Source organism: Rhinatrema bivittatum, chromosome 1, assembly GCF_901001135.1.
Source record: "Rhinatrema bivittatum chromosome 1, aRhiBiv1.1, whole genome shotgun sequence".
Taxonomy (NCBI): domain Eukaryota; kingdom Metazoa; phylum Chordata; class Amphibia; order Gymnophiona; family Rhinatrematidae; genus Rhinatrema; species Rhinatrema bivittatum.
In genome coordinates, this window is record NC_042615.1 from 626,129,343 (window position 1) to 626,148,614 (window position 19,272).

Sequence of the window (19,272 nt, forward strand, 5' to 3'; positions counted from 1 at the left end):
TGGAGCTGGGATCCACCCCTGGCCCTTTAAGGGGCTGGGCGGTCCGCAAGTGCACGCCTAAGGGCGGGGCCGATGCCATGGAGGACGTCGAGCCCCGCCATGAGACCTGGCTGGAAGAGGAAGGCCCGGTGACTGCCGCCGCAGGACGCTGAGGCCTGGCTGGACTCGCTGCCGCTGCTGGGGAGGCTGACCCGGGACCCGCGGAGGTCTTAGAGCGGTGAGCAGGCCCGGGTGCGGGCTGAGCACAGACGGGATGCGCAACAATAACTGCTTCTTTACAGTGCAATAAGGCTCTTGCAGAGAAATTTAAGAAATAACTTCTTGCCAAATGATATCTTCTGTCACAAGGCCCAAAATTTTGTCTAGTTTCAGTTGTCTGACACATATCCAAAAAAATTTAAACACTTTCAAACAACTCCGCACAACCCCTATGCGTGATCTACTTCAGTATTTTATAACCTGGGCATATCATGTATGTGCAGATTATACAATACGTGTATGTCTACCCTCATAATATCTACAAAGCACTGGGAGCGCATAGTTCTCCATCCTACTTTTAAAACATGTGCATATATTTTACACATAAAATAAAAATCATGACTTGCTTGTATAAAATCCTGATTATGCAGAGAAGTCCGTATTTTTTAAAACACGCGTGCAAAACTGAAATCACCAGTTTGTCGAAACCTCTACCAGTTCACCCAATCCTTCTCTAGGTCATTCAGGAGACCCTCCTAGTTCTTTGTTCTGAATTCCCCCCAGTTTACCCAGAAATCACACTCAACCAACAATAGACAAGTCTGATATCAATTGCACAAGATAATTAGTCGGTGTAAAATTACCCCAATAAGTTGACAAATATATGCATTGAAGTATCTTATAAAATAGCAACTTGCAAGTGTAGTTCTCAGCCCCTACCCCGGAATGCACCTCTTTTTGCACACATATGTCCAAGCGAGACTAAAAGTATGTACATACTTTTGAGGTTTTTAAAATAGCATGTTTGTAAGTACCAGCTACTTACACATGTATATGCTAATTTTATGCACGTAGATATCTTGAAAACTCATCCCTAAATCCTAAGACATTATTAACTCTATGACTGAAAAAAAGTTTCAGAATCAGTTCCTTACCTGACTTCAAAGAGAGTACCACCAGCAAGGTAGATTTAGTTGCCCTAACATCCCAAAAAGATTCCAGAAACTAGGTTAGTTTCAAACTGTTGAATGACACTCTACCTGAGTTGATTGTAGTGTTTGTCTATATGAAGATAATAAGCATTAATTACAAGTTGCATTACATCTTAGGAAAAGCACAAAGCTTCATGTAGATACTGCTTAAACATCTCCCATGGAGAGATATTGGGAATTTTGGGAAAGTTGATCAAGTACAAATTGTTTCTTCTGCTGGTATTTTCTATCTTCTCAGCTACTAATGTATGTGGACCCTTGTTGCTGTGGTGAGGATGAGAAAGTCTATGAGGTGAAACCCATAGGCCCTCACCAACAACTGGTGGACCCTCACTGATAAGAGACTGAACTAAGGCTTCCCCTATACCAACCCTCTTTTCCCTTGGGTTGAGCTCTTGGGTTCCAGGGGCTGGCAGGTCTTAGGCGAGGGTCTCTATAGGAAAGACATACATGGTGATCCAGGGCTAGGCAAAGGTCAGAGGCAGGCGATAAACAGGGATGATCAATGTCCAGGCAAGGGTCAGTGGCAGGTGGCAAACAAGGATGGTCAATGTTCAGGCAAGAGTCAGATCTAGAATTCAGTTCGAAGTAGAGGCAAGGAGACGAGAAGAAGAAGTGACACAAGAGGATGGGCAGGAAGGCTAGGGAGCTAGACAAGATGAGGTTAGGCTGGGCTGGATGTGAAAATGCAAGCTGGAAAGACAAAGCACGGGTGAACTGAAGAGATGAGGCAAGGCTGGAATGAAGAAATAAGGCCAGGCTAAACTGGAAAGATGAGACATGGCTGGACAGGAGAGACAAGGCAAGGCAGCAGGAACACAGGACCGTAGAAAAAGCATCACGCACTGCACCAAGAATTTAGGAGACCCATTGCTGAGGCAAAGTAGAGACATCTGGGCAGCGCTTAAATAGGGCTAGTGCTGGTGATGTCTTCAGTGGGTGCCATGGCCTTTTCCTGCCATGGGCCCTTTAAATAACATGATGGGTGCAAGCGCATCTAGGATAGGAACCAGGGCCAGTGGTCCTGGCAGAGTCTGGTGGGGTCCAAGCACTGACAGGAAGCCTGGCAGGCACTGTGTTGTGAGTGTGGTGGTTTGTCTGTGTGTCCTACAAGCTGCAAAATGTAACAGTATTCCCCCTCTTAAGCCCCCTCCTCAAAGTCCTGGGTTGTGGCTTCTGGGGGAAGCTATGGTGGAATTTCTTTACCAACAAAGGTGCTTGAAGGTTGACTGCTGGCTCTCAGGAGTTCTCTTCTGGACCGTAGTTTGTCCAGGCAATGAGATATTCAAACTTATTATGTCATCTGCGAGAGTCCAAGATTTCTTGTACCACATAATTGAAGTCTACTTTGGATGTGATCTCTGCAGGTTTGGGTGGCTGTTGTGTGAGCCAAGATCAGGGGTTTCAGTAATGAAACATGGAACACGTGATGCATTTTCACCATGGCTGGAAACTTGACCTGGTATGTCACGGGTCACAACTGTCACAGGACCAGAAAAGGCCCTATAAATCTGGATGCCAATTGACAAAAAGGGACTAGGAGGTGCAATTCTGCATGCTTAGCCACACAAGATCTCCAAGCTTAAATTGTGGAGCTGGTCTATGCTTTAAATGAATGTGCTTTTTGGCCAGAGCTGGTGCCTTAGAGAGAAGGTGAATGATATATAGCCAAAGATCTTGGAGCACTTGGGCTGTGAAGCAGGCTGCCAGGCAGGACACTGAGAGAGAAAGAGGTAGAGGAATCTATGGGTGCTTAAGAACATAAGAAAATGCCATACTGGGTCAGACCAAGAGTCCATCAAGCCCAGCATCCTGTTTCCAACAATAGCCAATCCAGGCCATAAGAACCTGGCAAGTACCCAAAAACTAAGTCTATTCCATGTTACCGTTGCTAGTAATAGCAGTGGCTATTTTCTAAGTCAGCTTAATTAATAGCAGATAATGAACTTCTCCTCCAAGAACTTATCCAATCATTTTTTAAACACAGCTACACTAACTGCACTAACCACATCCTCTGGCAACAAATTCCAGAGTTTAATTGTGCATTGAGTGAAAAAGAATTTTCTCCGATTAGTTTTAAATGTGCCACATGCTAACTTCATGGAGTGCCCCCTAGTCTTTCTATTATCCGAAAGAGTAAATAACTGATTCACATTAAACCATTCTAGACCTCTCATGATTTTAAACACCTCTATCATATCTCCCCTCAGCCATCTCTTCTCCAAGCTGAAAAGTCCAGCATGTTGAATTTTCCTATTTTAAGACTGATTTCACCTATTGAACTTCTTAACAATTATATTTCTCAAGTTCTGAAAATTCCTAGTGATGCAATGCCAGTAATAACCAAAGCATTTAACTACCATCATCTAATGAAGGAGTAGATGGTGCTCAATTGCAAGTTCAAGATCATACTTTACTTCTCTCAACTATTTTGGAAACATCACAAGCTCTGGAGATTTCACAAAGAGGAACTCTCTTGGTAACATTTACTTTCCACTCCAATAGAAATAATGTTCTAAAATTCTTTTTTCATAATCGCTTGGCTTTGTTCTATGGACAAAGGATATGGATTTATCCAGATCTTACCAGAGTTTCTCAAATGCATTGTAATTGGGAACGAAGTTCTTCCACCGAAGCAGCTAACGTTTCCAACGCTTGATGATGCTTTTTCACTGTAGCAGCCAAACCCGGTAGGGCTCTGGAGGCGGGAGACTCCGCCAAGTCCATGGCCTTGTCCTGTAGCAGTAGAAATCCATCTCCTGGTAGGGACCAGGAGGCAACTGCCCCCAGGCGGTGGAGCATGGCCGGGGACAGAGGCTAGGAAGAGCTTCACCACTGGAAGCCGGAGGTCCCACCGAGAGGAGCCTGTAGGGACCTGGGCCACTTGGACTTAGGTGGGCCTCACAGGGGCTCCTGGGAGAGTGGAAGTCTGGCGTGCCCACAGACTGGAGGGGAGCGCGGTCAGGTTCGAGACTGGAGGTCAGGTGGAACAATGAGAACCAGAATAGCGTAGGTGATAACAAGGCTAGGAACAGAGCCAGAATCTAGAGATGAGGTCAAACAGGAAAAGGCCAAATTCCAGGAGTCAGTCCAAAGAATGGTCAACAAAGCAGAGGTCAGGTACCAGAGGTCAGATGAGGTCATCGGTAGGCTGAAGTCAAGAGGCAGGCAGCAGGCAGGCGAGTCAAGTAGCAGGCGGACGTCAGAAGGCAGGCAGCAGGCAGGCGAGTCAAGGAACAGGCTGGAGTCAGAAGGCAGGTGGCAGGCAGGCAGGTCGAGAAACGGACTGAAGTCAGGAGGCAGGCGGTAGGCAGGCCGGTCGAGGAACAGACTGGAGTCAGAAAACAGGCAGGCAGACGGGTAAAGTAGCAAGCCGAGGTCAGTACCAGAGAGTCAGTCCGGAGGTACTACTTGGGACGAACAGATGAACAGGAAGAGAAGGACGCTGGAACTAGGAAGCAGGAATAAGGCAGGAACAGAACTGGAACAGAAGGATCCTGGAACGAGACTTGGAACAAGACTGGAGCAAGTACAAGCGCAGAGGCAATCTAGCATAAGCCGACCCGATTGCCAAGGCAAGGAAATGCAGGTAGGGACTTCCTTATAACGGAGAATCAATCAGGGCGCGCCGCAGAGCTAAGACCCGCCCTTGGCCCTACAAGAGGCCGGGCGGTCCGCGTGCGTGCGCGTAGGGGCGTGGCCAACAGCACCAAAGATGCTGAACTCCGCAATGAGGCTTGGTGCGCAGTGGAAGGCCCAGCGACCGCCGCCGCAGGATGCCAGGGCCTGGAAGTGCTAGCAGCTGCTGCTAGGGAGGCCGACCCGGTACCTGCCGAGGAACCATGAAAGTGAGCAGGCCCGTGCGCGGGATGGGTGCGGACGGGGTGCGTAACAAGTAGCTTGTACTCATGTACATACTATTTTATAAAAATCAAAAGTATATGTATATTTTTTATTTCACGTGTACATTTACTTGTGCAAAAAAGGAGCAGTCTAGAGGTGCTCCAGATTTACACAAATATATTAGGAAACTTATTCACACAATGTTACACCTGCTTATTATCTAGCCCACCTGTATTATCTAGATTCACCTGTGTTCCGCTTTTGTTGGGCAAGAGGTCTGGGTGGAATAGGGCAGTTCAGTGTGAAGTACTAGGAGGGTCTCAATAAACTGGAGATGGACTGGGTGAACTGGTGAAGGTATTGACAAACTGGTGTTTTTAATTAAATCTGGATTTTTTAAAAATATACTTAAGCCTATAAATCAGGGTTTTATGTAAATAAGATACATTTTTTTCATACGAATGTTTATATAACAGGACGAAAAAGAACATGCTTTCAATGCATTGCTGATATTAGTAGGTAATGAAACATACATGCAAATTTTGAGGGGGTGGATATAAGCATATTTTATAATCTGTGTGAACTAGATACCTGCAGGTTATAAAATACAATAGTAGATCTTCTTGAGCTCATATACATACATACATATATGGGGCCTTTTGGAGTTGTTAGAAAGTTATTTTCTATATGTAGCACTCATTGCTAATTAGCATTTTAAAAATAAAGGGCCCTTTTGAGGAAAACAACTGAAATTTGCAAACAAGTGACTGTGAAAATTCATCGGGTTTTACTGTCAGCCCTGTGTGTGAATGTACTTTCTGATGCAGATTTTTTTTGCCAGTCATGAATAAAAATGAAATAGAAGAGGGGAAAAAAGCCCCTTTCATAAAAGAAACACTTAGACAAGTCTTGTAATTTATGCTTTTGTTCAACTTTATCTGCTGGTTCCCTACATATTGTTCCTTTTTTCCTCTCTCCCCATAATCAGAGGAGAGGGAGGAGAGTTCTTATCAAGCAACTTAACTGGAGCCTGAGTTTTAGCTTCAAGACTGAGCTCAATCAATCAATTTTCTACAAGCCTTGTTCCATTGTCCCCCCCTAGTCAAGATGCAGTACATGCTCTCCCACATATCCAGACATGGAAGGAGCAGAAAGCTAAGTGAAGATTTGCTGAGGTGTAGGTTTTGTTTTGTTTTTTTCACTCTGTCACTGTTACTCATTTTAATTTAATCCATTGTTTTCAGTTTGGAATCATTGGTTTTTTTTTTGTTCTGCTACTTGTAAAATATCCTACTGCATTCTTATGCCTCTTTTTCTAGTTTTAGAGGCACACTATTTGTACATCAAAAAGGTTACCAATCAGGTTTTAACAGTATATCTCCAATGATGCGTGAACATGGATGGCCAGGCCTCGGTCCCACAAGCTGTGACCCATGGACAAACTCAGGAAAATAGAAAGGTACTGAAAGGGTCGCACAGGCTTTAAACTAATGGATTTATACGTTGCTTTGAAAACAAAAAATGAAATCTTCCATTGCAGGCATCCTTTACTCTTCCCACGGCTATGTGATGTGACTAAAACAGGCTTCACAGTAGTAGACAAAGGAATTTGAAAGACTCAGGTACTGTACTAAACCATTAAGTCTCTAAGACACCACTCTCAAACACAAAAGCATTGTCAGTGTCAGGTCTAAAGCTTTGAAACTGGAGGAAATGCAAAGGAAAAAGTCAGTAAAGGTTCATCTTTTTTAACCAGATAAAAAAACACTGCCATGAGTCAGAGTGCAGCAAGATTTTAAAAGCTGTTTTCCACAGCTCAGGCTCCTCCACTTGCATAGGCTATTACCCGAAGCTTAACTGTGATGTGAGTTCATGTTACAAGTGCCCCTCATAGCTGCAGAGAACAAAAATAGTTTAAAAATATATGCAAAAATGTTAGAGATGAAATGATGTAAATGGACATACAATCTTCTTTTTAAATGAACAAGAGGAATAATATTGAAATATGCAACATTAGCACAGTCCTGTATAAAACATTAACCATAATAAATAATGCATGTCACATGAGTGACATATAAAAAAATTACAGAGATAAGAACATAAGATATACCATACAGGGTCAGACCAAGGGTCCATCAAGCCCAGTATCCTGTGCCCAACAGTGGCCAAACAAGTCACAAGTACCTAGGCAAATACCCAAATATTAAATGAATAGATCACATGCTGCTAATCCTTATTGATTAATAGCAGTTAATGGACTTCTGCTCTAGGAACTTAACCAAACCTTTTTTAAACCCAGTTACACTAACTGCTGTAACCACATCCTCTGGCAATGAATTACAGAGCTTAATTATGCGTTGAATGAAAAATAATTTCATCTGATTTGTTTTAAATAAGCTATTTGCTAACTTCATGGAGTGCCCCCTATTTCTTGTATTACCCTAAAGAGTAAACAACCAATTCACATTTAGCCGTTTAAGACCTTTCATGATATTGTAGACCCTTATCATATCCCCCCCTCAGCTGTCTCTTCTCCAAGATGAACATCACTAACCTCCTTAGCTTCCCTGATAGGGGAGCCTTTCCAACCCCTTTATCATTTTGGTTACCCTTTTCTGTACTTTCTCCAGTGCAACTATATCTTTTTTAAGATGCAGCAACCAGAACTGCACACAGTTTTCAAGGTGCAGTCTCACCATGGAGTGATTCAGAGGCTTTAAGAACATAAGGACATAAGAAATTGTCCTGCTGGGTCAGACCAAGGGTCCATCAAGCCCAGCATCCTGTTTCCAACAGAGGCCAAACCAGGCCACGAGAACCTGGCAATTACCCAAACACTAAGAAGATCCCTTGCTACTGATGCAATTAATAGCAGTGGCTAATGCCTAAAGTAAACTTGATTAATAGCAGTTAATGGACTTCTCCTCCAAGAACTTATCCAAACCTTTTTTGAACACAGCTACACTAACTGCACTAACCACATCCTCTGGCAACAAATTCCAGTGCTTTAATGTGCGTTGAGTGAAAAAGAATTTTCTTCGATTAGTCTTAAATGTGCTACATGCTAACTTCATGGAATGCCCCCTAGTCCTTCTGTTATTTGAAAGTGTAAATAACCAATTCACATCTACTCATTCAAGACCTCTCATGATCTTAAAGACCTCTATCATATTCCCCCCTCAGCCTTCTCTTCTCCAAGCTAAACAGCCCTAACCTCTTCAGCCTTTCCTCATAGGGGAGCTGTTCCATCCCCTTTATCATTTTGGTTGCCCTTTTCTATACCTTCTCCATCACAACTATATCTTTTTTGAGATGTGGCGACCAGAATTGTACACAGAATTCAAGGTGCGGTCTCACCATGGAGCAATATAGAGGCGTTATGACATTTTCAATGTTATTAACCGTTCCTTTCCTAATAATTCCTAACATTCTGTTTGGTGAACCGATATATGTAGTATGTTTGGATTTTCAGAAGGGGTTGACTGCTGCAGCACACTGAGCCAACGATTTTAAAGTATTATTCACTATGATGCCTAGATCTTTTTCCTGGGTGGTAGCTCCTAATATGGAACCTAACATCGTGTAACTACAGCAAGGGTTATTTTTCCCTATATGAAACACCTTGCACTTGTGCACATTAAATTTCATCTGCCATTTGGATGCCAAATCTTCCAGTCTTGCAAGGTCCTCCTATAATGTATCACAATCCACTTGTGATTTAACTACTCTGAATAATTTTGTATCATCCGTAAATTTGATAACCTCACTCATCGTATTCCTTTCCAGATCATTTATATATACAGTGATACCTCGGTTCTCGAACGCCTTGACTTTCGACCAAATCGGTATTCGACCAGGAGATTCGAGAAACTTTTGTCTTGGAATCCGAACAAATATTTGGAACTCGAACTTCCGAGATGAGCCGAGTTGAGCCGAATGGCGTTCATTCGGCCCAGCGCGCCTTGCTTGCGTCATCAGTGTGAGTGCAGAGAGAGAGTCACGCTTTGTGGAGAGAGTCACGCTTTACACTGAATTTAACCCTTAGACATGGGTCCAAAGAAAGCCAGAAGTGGTAATGCAGACAAAGGTAAGCGGAAAGCTGTGAGAACAACTATTGAGCTGAAGAAAGAAATCATTGCCAAATATGAACAGGGCACACGTGTTTCGGATCTGTCTGCTGAGTATGGCGTGCCAAAATCAACCATCTCTACTTTCCTTAAGAATAAAGCTGTTATAAAGGCTGCCAATGTTGCCAAAGGTGTAACGCTGATAAATAAGCAAAGGCCTCAGATAATGGAGGAAATGGAGAAGCTGCTCCTTATTTTCATTAAAGAAAAAGAGTTAGCAGGTGACAGCATCAATGAAACACAATTTACTGTACTTTACAGTACATTTTATTTTATTTTTTTTAATACATACTGTACACTTTTATTTCTTGTTGAGACTCATGTTTTTCTACATATTATATACAAATTAGGCCAGTAAATAGGCATTTTCTGGGGCTTGGAACGAATTAATCCAGTTTCCATTATTTCCTATTGGGTTTCATTGCTTCGGTTCTCGAACAATTTGGTTCTCGACCGTCCTCCTGGAACGAATTATGTTCGAGAACCGAGGTATCACTGTATATTGAAAAGCACAGGTCCAACTACAGGTCCCTGAGGCACTCCACTGTTTACCCCTTTCCAATGAGAAAATTGACCATTTAATCCTAATCTCTGTTTCCTGTCTTTTAACCAGTTTGTAATCCACGAAAGGACATTGCCTCCTATCCCATGACTTTTTAGTTTTCTTAGAAGCCTCTCATGAGGGACTTTGTCAAACGCCTTCTCAAAATCCAAACACACTATATATATCGGTTCACCTTTATCCACATGTTTATTAACCCCTTCAAAAACATGAAGCAGATTTGTTAGGCAAGACTTCCCTTGGGTAAATCCATGTTGACTGTGTTTCATTAAACCATGTCTTTCTATATGCTCTACGATTTTGATCTTGAGAATAGTTTCCACTATTTTTCCCTGCACTTAAGTCAGGCTCACTGGTCTATAGTTACCTGGATCGACCCCTGTGACATAGTGAGGGCAAATGCGATCAGCGCCATTTTGAGTACTGGCATCCGAAGGCCAGAGTGCAGGAGGTCGCTCCCGGACCCCTGCTGGACTTTTGGCAAGTCTTGTGGGGGTCAGGAGGGTCCCCCAAGACTTGCCAAAAGTCCCTGGTGGTCCAGCGGGGGTCCAGAAGCGACCTCCTGCACTCAGACCGTCGGCTGCCAGTAAGCAAAATGGTGCTGATAGCCTTTGCCCATACTATGTCACAGGGGCTACCGGTGCCATTGGTCAGCCCCTGTCACATGGTAGGAGCACAAGATGGCGCCGATGGCCATGTAACAGGGGCTGACCAATGGCACCGGTAGCCCCTGTGACATAGTAAGTCAAAGGCTATTGACGCCATTTTGAAACCGGGACCGAAGGTGTGAGTGCAGGGGATAGCTCCCGGACCCCCCGCTGGACCACCAGGGAGTTTTGGTAAGTCTTGGGGGGGGTCAGGAGGGTGGGGGGTTGTAGTTAATTTAATTTTAGCAGGGGAACAAATAGAAATCGACGTATTAATGGATCAGGGCGCCATACGGCCAAATGCAACGTATCTGCCCCCCAACGAATCCAAATCCCGAATGTAATGTATGGTGTCCCTCTGCACATCCCTACTCTGATCCTCCATCATCATTCTTCTTCCCCCATCCTCTGATTTACTCTCTTCCCCCTTCTGCCCTAATTTGTATGATCATCAGCCACAGAGGCATCAAGGCCTGGGGTGATAGCCTGAGAAGCTGAAAGGCAACACACCCAGGATAGGGTTGCCAACTGAATGAATTTTCTCTGGACAGTACAGAATTTCAAGCCACTGTCCAGAAGCAAGATGGAGGGCTAAAATGTCTGTAAATTGTCTGGATTTTAATCCTTCATCAAGCCAAGCTAATTTTGCATTCTCTTCTCCATACACAACTTGAAAATACTGTGGTTTAACTCCACAGCCAATGGTGGCGCTACAGGTCAAGAAAGTTACCTGCAGAGGCAGGAATACCACTTCTCCTTGTAATCCTCCTGCCCAGGCCCAAATTCAATAAGCAGGGTCGCCAGTATCCATCCAACCGCTGGCCGACTAAGAGAAGAAAAAAAAGCCAAGGAGCTGCTGACATCTTCTCTCCCATCTGCGGTACAACAAACAGAAATTCAGTGTAGCGCTCAGCACTTCTCCTCCTACCTGCTTCCAAATTCGGAGCCACCGACTCTCACCTCCCACCCTTGGTACAAAGAACAGGGCATCTGGTTTTCTCCTTCCTCTTGCGGTACACAAATAAATGCAACCAGCACCTCCTCTCCAGCCGTGCGGCACAACAAGAGGCACAGGGGGCCATAGGTATGAAGCTGAGACCCGGTGTGTGTATATATATTTAGAGCTGGGGGGAGCCTGTGAGTGTGAGAGAGAGCCTGGGGGTGAGGGAGAGAGAGCCTGTGTGAATGAGAGAGCCTGGGGAGGGAAGAGGCTGTGAGTGTAAGAGAACTTGGGAGAAGAGGCTGCGAGTATGAGAGAGCTTGGTGGGAAGAGACTGTGAGTGTGAGAGAGCTTGGGGAAAGAAGGGGCTGTGCGTGTGAGAGAGCTTGGGGGAGGGGAAGAGTCTGTGAGTGTGAGAGAACCTGTTTGTACTTGAGGACCAGAGATTGTTTGCATGTGTGAGAGCCTGTATGTTTGTGTGTGGAAAAGGAGTGTGCGTGAGAGTATATTTGTGAAAGAAAGAATGAACGTGTTAGGAAGTGTGTGCTTATGTATGAGAGAAAAGATAAAATGTACAGCCTCCCTCTCCCTAACTAATCCTTGAAATGTAAGGGTGACTGGAAATCAAAAGTTCCCAGGTATGGAGAGTGGGGGATATTATTTAACCCTATTTGTTTGAATTATTGGACTTTGATATATCTGCTCCTTTGCAATATATGTTTGGTAATTTTTTTAAAAATTTTGAGTATGAGTTATTAATTGAATGTTGTTCTATTCATGGGCTCTTTTGAAATATTTATGAACTTTATTGAAACTTTTATGAACTATATTGAAATATTATTATACTATTAAAATGTTTTATAATTCTTGGTTTTATTGTTTGTTTTGTGAGGAATGATGATGTTTCTGTTCTTCCATTATATTTATGGACCTTCATTTTTGTTTTTTATTATTGCCATGTGTGATGTCTCCTGCAAGGCCTATTTGATGGAGAGAGAGAGAGAGAGAGAGAGAGAGACTGGCCATGATGTCATCTCCCTCTCTACCTGGGTAACATCAAGCTAGGTTGAGAGAACATTGCCCAAATCTCATCTTGGAGTGAGTTTCCTCACTCTGAGGGTCACCAAATGTTCACAAGAGACCACTGTTCTGTTCGTACATCTAACATTGAATGTCAAAGGGGCCCCTAACCCACCAAACTGATACCTAACCCTCACCTCGAGTTACTAGGTGGGCCTACCATAGGGATACAAATACCTATCTAGGGAGATGACATCATGGCCAGTCTCTCTCTCTCTCTCTCTTTAAAAACATGGTCCCCCAGTGGTTATAGGTGGGAAATACAACAGGTCTGGCTTCTATCACAAAGTCTGTTAATGTTATCGTAGCTAATTGTGATAAAATGAATATTTGCATAAACCATGCCCCTTTTGCTATCACATGCAATACTTACCGCATTTTGATAAATCCAGGCCATGGTGGACAGAAATGTGGTCAGGGAAAAAGTTATGAAGGGTGAGAAGAAGGAGTGAGGATAGGGAGAAAGGTGGGATGCTTAGAGAGGGGAATATGGATAGATGTGGGATGCTGAAGAGAAAGAGGGATCAGAAGGGGAGTCAGGAGAGAAAAAGGGGAGGTCTGTTGCCAAGAAAAGCAATGAAGGCTCTGGGGTCCCAACATAATTAATGGCACTATGTTGGACCTACTGAGCCTTTGTTGTTTTTCTTGTGGAGGGTAGGGGTATCGATACAGATAGGAGTGGTGGCAGGACAGAGAAGAGAGCAAGAAGAGGAAGTGCAGAACAGAGAGGAGATATAGAAGGGAGCCCCCCAACAAAAATGATGATCAGGCCTCTCTTCTCAGCCCCCTCCACTTTCTTCATCCCACCACCCCCCTCCAGGATCCCACATCTCTCCCTGTCCCCTCTTCTCCTTCAGCCCCTCCTCTCTTTCCCTTAACCCCACACCCACTTGCTCTCTTCCTCTGCCCCATCCATCTACTTCCCAACCTTGATTTCTCCCCTCACTCCACCTCCCTTCCCCCTTACTCACTCTCTTTCACACCCCCACAATCCCCTTATTCCTTCACACTGACACCCTCCACCTTCAATCCCACCCCCACAATCCCTTTACTCCCTCCCTCTCACACAAAGTCTATCTCTCATCATCCATGTCCTCCTGTCTTCATTTCTGATCCTCTGCTGGCCATGCCTGGTGAAGTGCAGCAGGAGTGCAAATGAGCAGCCTAACGCTATCACCATCAGACTCCATCTTAATTTCCTCACCCACATCCTTTTCTCCTAATCCTCCCCCATTCCCCCTGGTACTGCTATGAAGCCATCCATCAGTCAGTCACTTACCCACCTGGCCACTTCCTAAAAAATCATGGCCTTGCAAGGACTCAGGTCTCTTTCTGCTCCGCAGCCGCCGGTAGCTGATGATGTCATCAGGCACTGACAGCCACAGAGCAAGAAGAGAGGCCAGGGCACTTCCATACCAGCACTGAGTGGGTGACTGGGATTGCGTCAGAGCTGCTGCAGCGGCGACCACAGAGGGAGGGAGATAGCACCCGGCCAAAAGCTTTACTTTTGCCGTTCCTGTTGCCATGGCCCTTCAGCCCCCCCCCCCCTTCCAATGCCTGACAATTAGGGTGAAAATCGGTTTAAATCAATTTTTCACCTTTGTAAAAATCAGGGAATTTATGGGTAAAAATAAAAAATGAAAGTCCTTAATTATATATAGTTTGGCTTGTTGTGGTTTCCTGCTGCACGTTTCTATTTATACTTTATGGTCACCTTTTTCCGTATTTGGTGAGGCTCTGACTGTTTCTGCATGTGTGATCAAGGTGAGGATATTCTGCAAGCTTGTAGTTTCTTTGTAGGAATCTATAGCAGCCTGGCTTGTACTGTTTTCCTAAAAGGTGTATTGGTGTTTTGGGGCCTGGGGTAACATTTGCAGTGCTGTCTTTTCTTACGTAAGTTTTTTACTGTTTGCATGCTGACAGTTAGAGCTGTTTTGGTTTGGGAGGTTTACTGTATTGCAATTGTAATTCACTTTACTCGTGGCTTTCTGGTGGCCAAGCCCGTACACAACACATATTAAAATATGCTTATTGCCTTACGAGTTCCAAGTGCCTTTTTTGCAGCGTTTTCTGGTAAGTACCATAGCAGTACATGTAAATATAATATATATATTTTATGTAATATTTTTACCTCAGAAGACTACTTTGAATGTCCTTTTCCATGTAAAAATCTGTTTTAAGTGCATAATTTTTAACTGTGTGTGAGGGAGGGGGTCGCCCAAGGCTGCAAGCCTTGCTAGGTGTAAAGGTTCTCAGTAGGTGTGTTAGGACACAACAGTGTACTGCGAGGTCCTGGGTGATGTCACAGGGCCAACAAGAAGCTGCTGTCTTCTCATCAGCCTGGGTGGGAGTCAGCTGACTTCTCCCTTATCAGACCTGACAGGAGGTTACTCTCGCTTCCTTCTAATCTTTCTGGCCCGATGGGAGGCTGTTTCCTCCTTCATGCAGATCAGAGCGAGACATCACCAACTCCTGCTCTTCTGAACCCGAGGGGACACCAACTTTATTTTCCCCTGCTGGGCCTGGAAGTGATGCGGCTGATGCTTTCTTCACCCTATGGGGGGAGGGTGGTGGGGGAAGGAGATTGGGATGAGAGAGTGTGGTGGCTGCTGAGCAGGAAGGGGTGGGAAAGAGAGAGTCAGGGGTATCTGAGCAGGGAAGGGAGAGGGGAGGAAGGGGCAGGGAAACGAAGGCGCACAGGGAAGAGGATGCGGGGGAGGAGATGTCGGGAATGCTGGGCAAGGATGAGAGCGATGAAAGAATGATAAAAAAAGGGAGTAATTGGGAGAAGTGAGGGATGATGGGGGCATGAAAGGAATGACTGAGTTCAAGAACCAAAATATGACAGTTTTGGGATGTGCATTTCTTCTATCTTTGTACTTTTCTTAGTGCAGGAAGAAATGTATTTCTGTTTCTAGTTCTCCAGTTTTGCACTGCATGCACAGCGGCTTTTTGGGGTTTCCATTCCAGTGCTTGTCTCCACATTTGCAAATTGTGGTCTTTTATTCTATATTTGGAGAAGGTTGGTTTTGTGTGTCACCAAGGTGAGGTATTTTACTAGCATGTAGGCATTTGTATCAGTCATTGTTTTCTCAATGGGACATGTATTGGTGGTGCACTGCTGCCTGTAGTGCTATTGCCTCTTGATCCTCGGAGTTAGTGCTACTATGAGCTGGCAGGTTTGCAACACATGTGCTGAGTGTTTTTGCTTTTTTTCAGGTTTTGTATTTTACAATTAATCTGGTAGGAGAGGGAGTCTGTGTTCCTGTTTCTGAGATGACACTAGAATTAGAATATCTTTTTTGTTTAGCAAGTTGTATAGGAAATACTCTAGTTATGCTGTGCACCCATTGTTGGGAGGTTGGAGGGTTCCTGTGGATGCAGAGTATATGCTTACATTTAGCCCCATGGTGGTTATGTGATCAGTGTGACATGCATATGAGCACTATCTGTCAGGTGTGTCCTGACCTAGGGCACCTAATGCCCTTGCACCAGCCCTGTGATGGCAGTGGTGGATAAACGGGTGTGATGGGTGAAAAAGATGAGATAGTGGGGGAAGCTGGTGTTGGGTTGCATGTGGGAATATGCATGCTCAACTACCCAAAGCAGAGGAATCTTAACTGGGCAGACTGGTTGCACCAGTTTGGGCTTTATCTGCCATCATCCGTATCTTACTATGAGACCAATCACTGGCACAAGGGCAGGGTAATGGGGCAAAATAGATTTAATGAGTGATTAAAAAGTTTGTGTGGCCAGATAAATGACAAGTATTTCTAATTCTTCTTCAGATCAAGTGCATGTTTTCCTAATGGTGGGGACTGCGGTTGTTTAGTAAATGTAATATTCCTAACTGTTCTAATGGAACATTATTGGCATTTTTATATTTGGGATCATTTGGTTGTACCTTGCTTTGTACACAATTTTCTAGTAATAATGCAAGTAATACTTTTTTTTTTGCTTTTTAAATAAATAGTCATGTAGAAGGAAAAAGGTGAAATTTTACTCCATTCGGCCAAGTGTTCAGAGATTTTACAGTTGAAACTTAGCAACCCTAACCCAGGAGTGTGTAAAGCAGTGGCCCAGAGTGGCATTCAAGAGCCCAACAGTTTCTGACTAATGCAAAAGCCCTCCCTTTGTGGGTGTGTTCTGCTGTGTAAGCCACACTATGACCCCTTTCTGTTCTTCTCCCAGCAATACATGGTGAGAGCAATGGGGAAAGGGGATGAAGGCTGGAGAGCCTAGAGAAGAACAACTGTGCAGATTATCTTCTTAAACCTGCTAAGAAGTTGTGGAACAGCATTACTGGCCATTTGCCCACAAATTAGGCCCTAATTGCTACTGAAGAAAGGATACCAAAACATTCACACCTCGTCTCTTTGCAGATGCCTCACCCTCCCACCTGACCTCGCCTATAGCCTGTCCCATCGTGCATCTTCACTCATCTCTTCTCTATACATGAGAATCTGCATTCCTAATTTTAAATGGTGCCATTCTTTCTGGGTCCCCGGATATTTATTTATTATTTATTTATATTGTTTTGTATACCGATATTCTGAATAACAATGCATGAAGGTTGCAGTACAGATTAATTTCATTTCATTTTCTTTTTTCATATCGATGTCAATGTCATGGCTCATCGCTGCTGTATGTGGAGATGATGATTGCACTCCTGCACTTTCTTCCAGAGCAGAAGAATCTCACGCCTGCATGCCTCATCTCTTTGCCGTCTCTCCTTTCTCAATTGTTGGGACATTTATTTAAGGTGAAATAAACTATATGAACTGATAATACATATCTGGAGTTGTTCTTTTTATGGTCTGTTCTTCATTTTCTACATATTTGTTTCTCAATACTTAACTCCCTCTCCCAAACCCCATTCTCCCACTCCCCCTTCCTCCTATCACTAGCTACTCCCTGTCCCAACCCACCTTCTCCCCACTTCCCGTTTCTCCTCTCACTAGGTACTCAATAAACACAGGCACATGAATTTTCCACAAATATTTCTTTCTTAAAAGTTTCAAAATGTATTTACATGTAAACTAAAACTGGCAAAAACAAATGAACAGGGGAGGGAACATCTATGGACTAATGATTGTACAAAACTGTAAAACAACAACAAAAAAAAAATCTCCAGGAGTTAGAGAAGGAGGTAGGAGGGTGATCAGGACAGTGGCATCCTGTTGCCCAGGATTCTTATTACTGCCCTGAGGAGTTACAAGGCCTATAGGTGGGCATCCAACGTCTCGAGCACCCTCCTTTGGTAGGCATGCAAAGCTATCTGCTCCACCACCATCCCCTCCAGGAAAGCCGCAAATTCTCACCTGGTGAGAGACTCATCATTCACTCCTGATCATGAGCCTCTAAGCTGCTGAGCTGGGGGAGGGTAGTGAACGAAGCAGAGGGCCATGTATACCTACCTCGGCCAGCAAAAGTAGGTCTCTTCATCCCTAACTCCCGGGACAAAACATGGAGGAGGCCCTACGGGAAAAGGAAAAGGGTCAGGACCAGCTGGAGGCCTGGGGTGCACCTCTTCTCGGAGGGGTGGTTCCATCACCGCCACTTCCTCCATAGGTGGTGACAAGGGAGGGAGGTGAATTCTGCTCCCCACCCCCAGTGGTGGCTGCTGCTTGTGCTGGGGCTGGTGCTTCCTCCTCACCATCATCTGGCCTTTCCACCGTTTTCATCAGCACCTTAAGACAAAACTATGTGTGAGAATAATATCCAATTATAGGTACAAAGAGACAAATAAATAAATAAATAAAATATGTCTCTATATCAGTGGTATAGTTTTATGATTTAAGTTATTTGTGATGTTGTAACATCCATGTTTGTTGTTTATTTAATTTTTATTTGTTTTCATATATATGTGTTTTAATTTTAGATTTCATTTGAATTTAATTTTTAGTAGTCCCTGAGGCAGCTTTTGACAAAGAGCGAAACTCGGCCAGGATCGGGCAAATTTCAATAAAGGTCTTTTTTACACACTGATCTCCACTTTTTTTTGCTACACAGAAAACAATTTGTTTTCTGGATAAATAGCAAAGTTACATATTAGTCTCTACAGAGGCTCTCTCTTTTTCTTTCAATGGCATGTGCGATAAAAACCTTTTCAGTCAGTATCACGAAGATAATTGGAGTTTTAATTGACAATCGGATGAATTTGAAAGCTTCTATCAACAAAACTACCAAAGACTGTTTTCACAAACTCCAAGTCTTGAAAAGGATAAGACCTCTCTTTCACTTGCAGGACTTTAGAACAATCCTTCAGGCATAAGTTTTCTCAAAGTTAGACTATTGCAATTCTATCCTACTAGGTCTCCCTTCCTCCTATACCAAACCGCTTCAGATGGTACAAAATGCGGCAGCACGAATATTAACTAACACCAGAAGAAGAGATCACATCTCCCCATCCTAAAAAGCCTTCACTGGCTGCCAGTGCACTTCAGAATTCTCTACAAATCCATCTCCGTTATCTACAAAATCATTCATCAACATACTTCTATCGACCTGCAAATTCCTCTCCTCTTACACAATTCTTCAAGACCTACCAGAGATGCATATAGAGGTTCACTCCAGGTTCCTCCAACCAAAGCCACTAGACATATTACCTTGAGAGATCGGGCCCTCTCTACCGCCGGTCCCCCTTTATGGAATTCCATCCCCCCAGACCTAAGACAGGAACCCTGCCTCCCAACCTTCAGGAAGAGACTTAAGACTTGGCTCTTCAAACAAGCTTTCCCGGACTCCAGCTAATGTCCTTCAACTTCAAGTTCTATAACACAACCAGCTCATTTAACTGTTCGTTGTAAATATTTAAAATGCTATTAACCTTTTCTTTTTCCTTCCTCTCCCAGTTTAAGCATCCCTGTTTTTTGTAACTGCT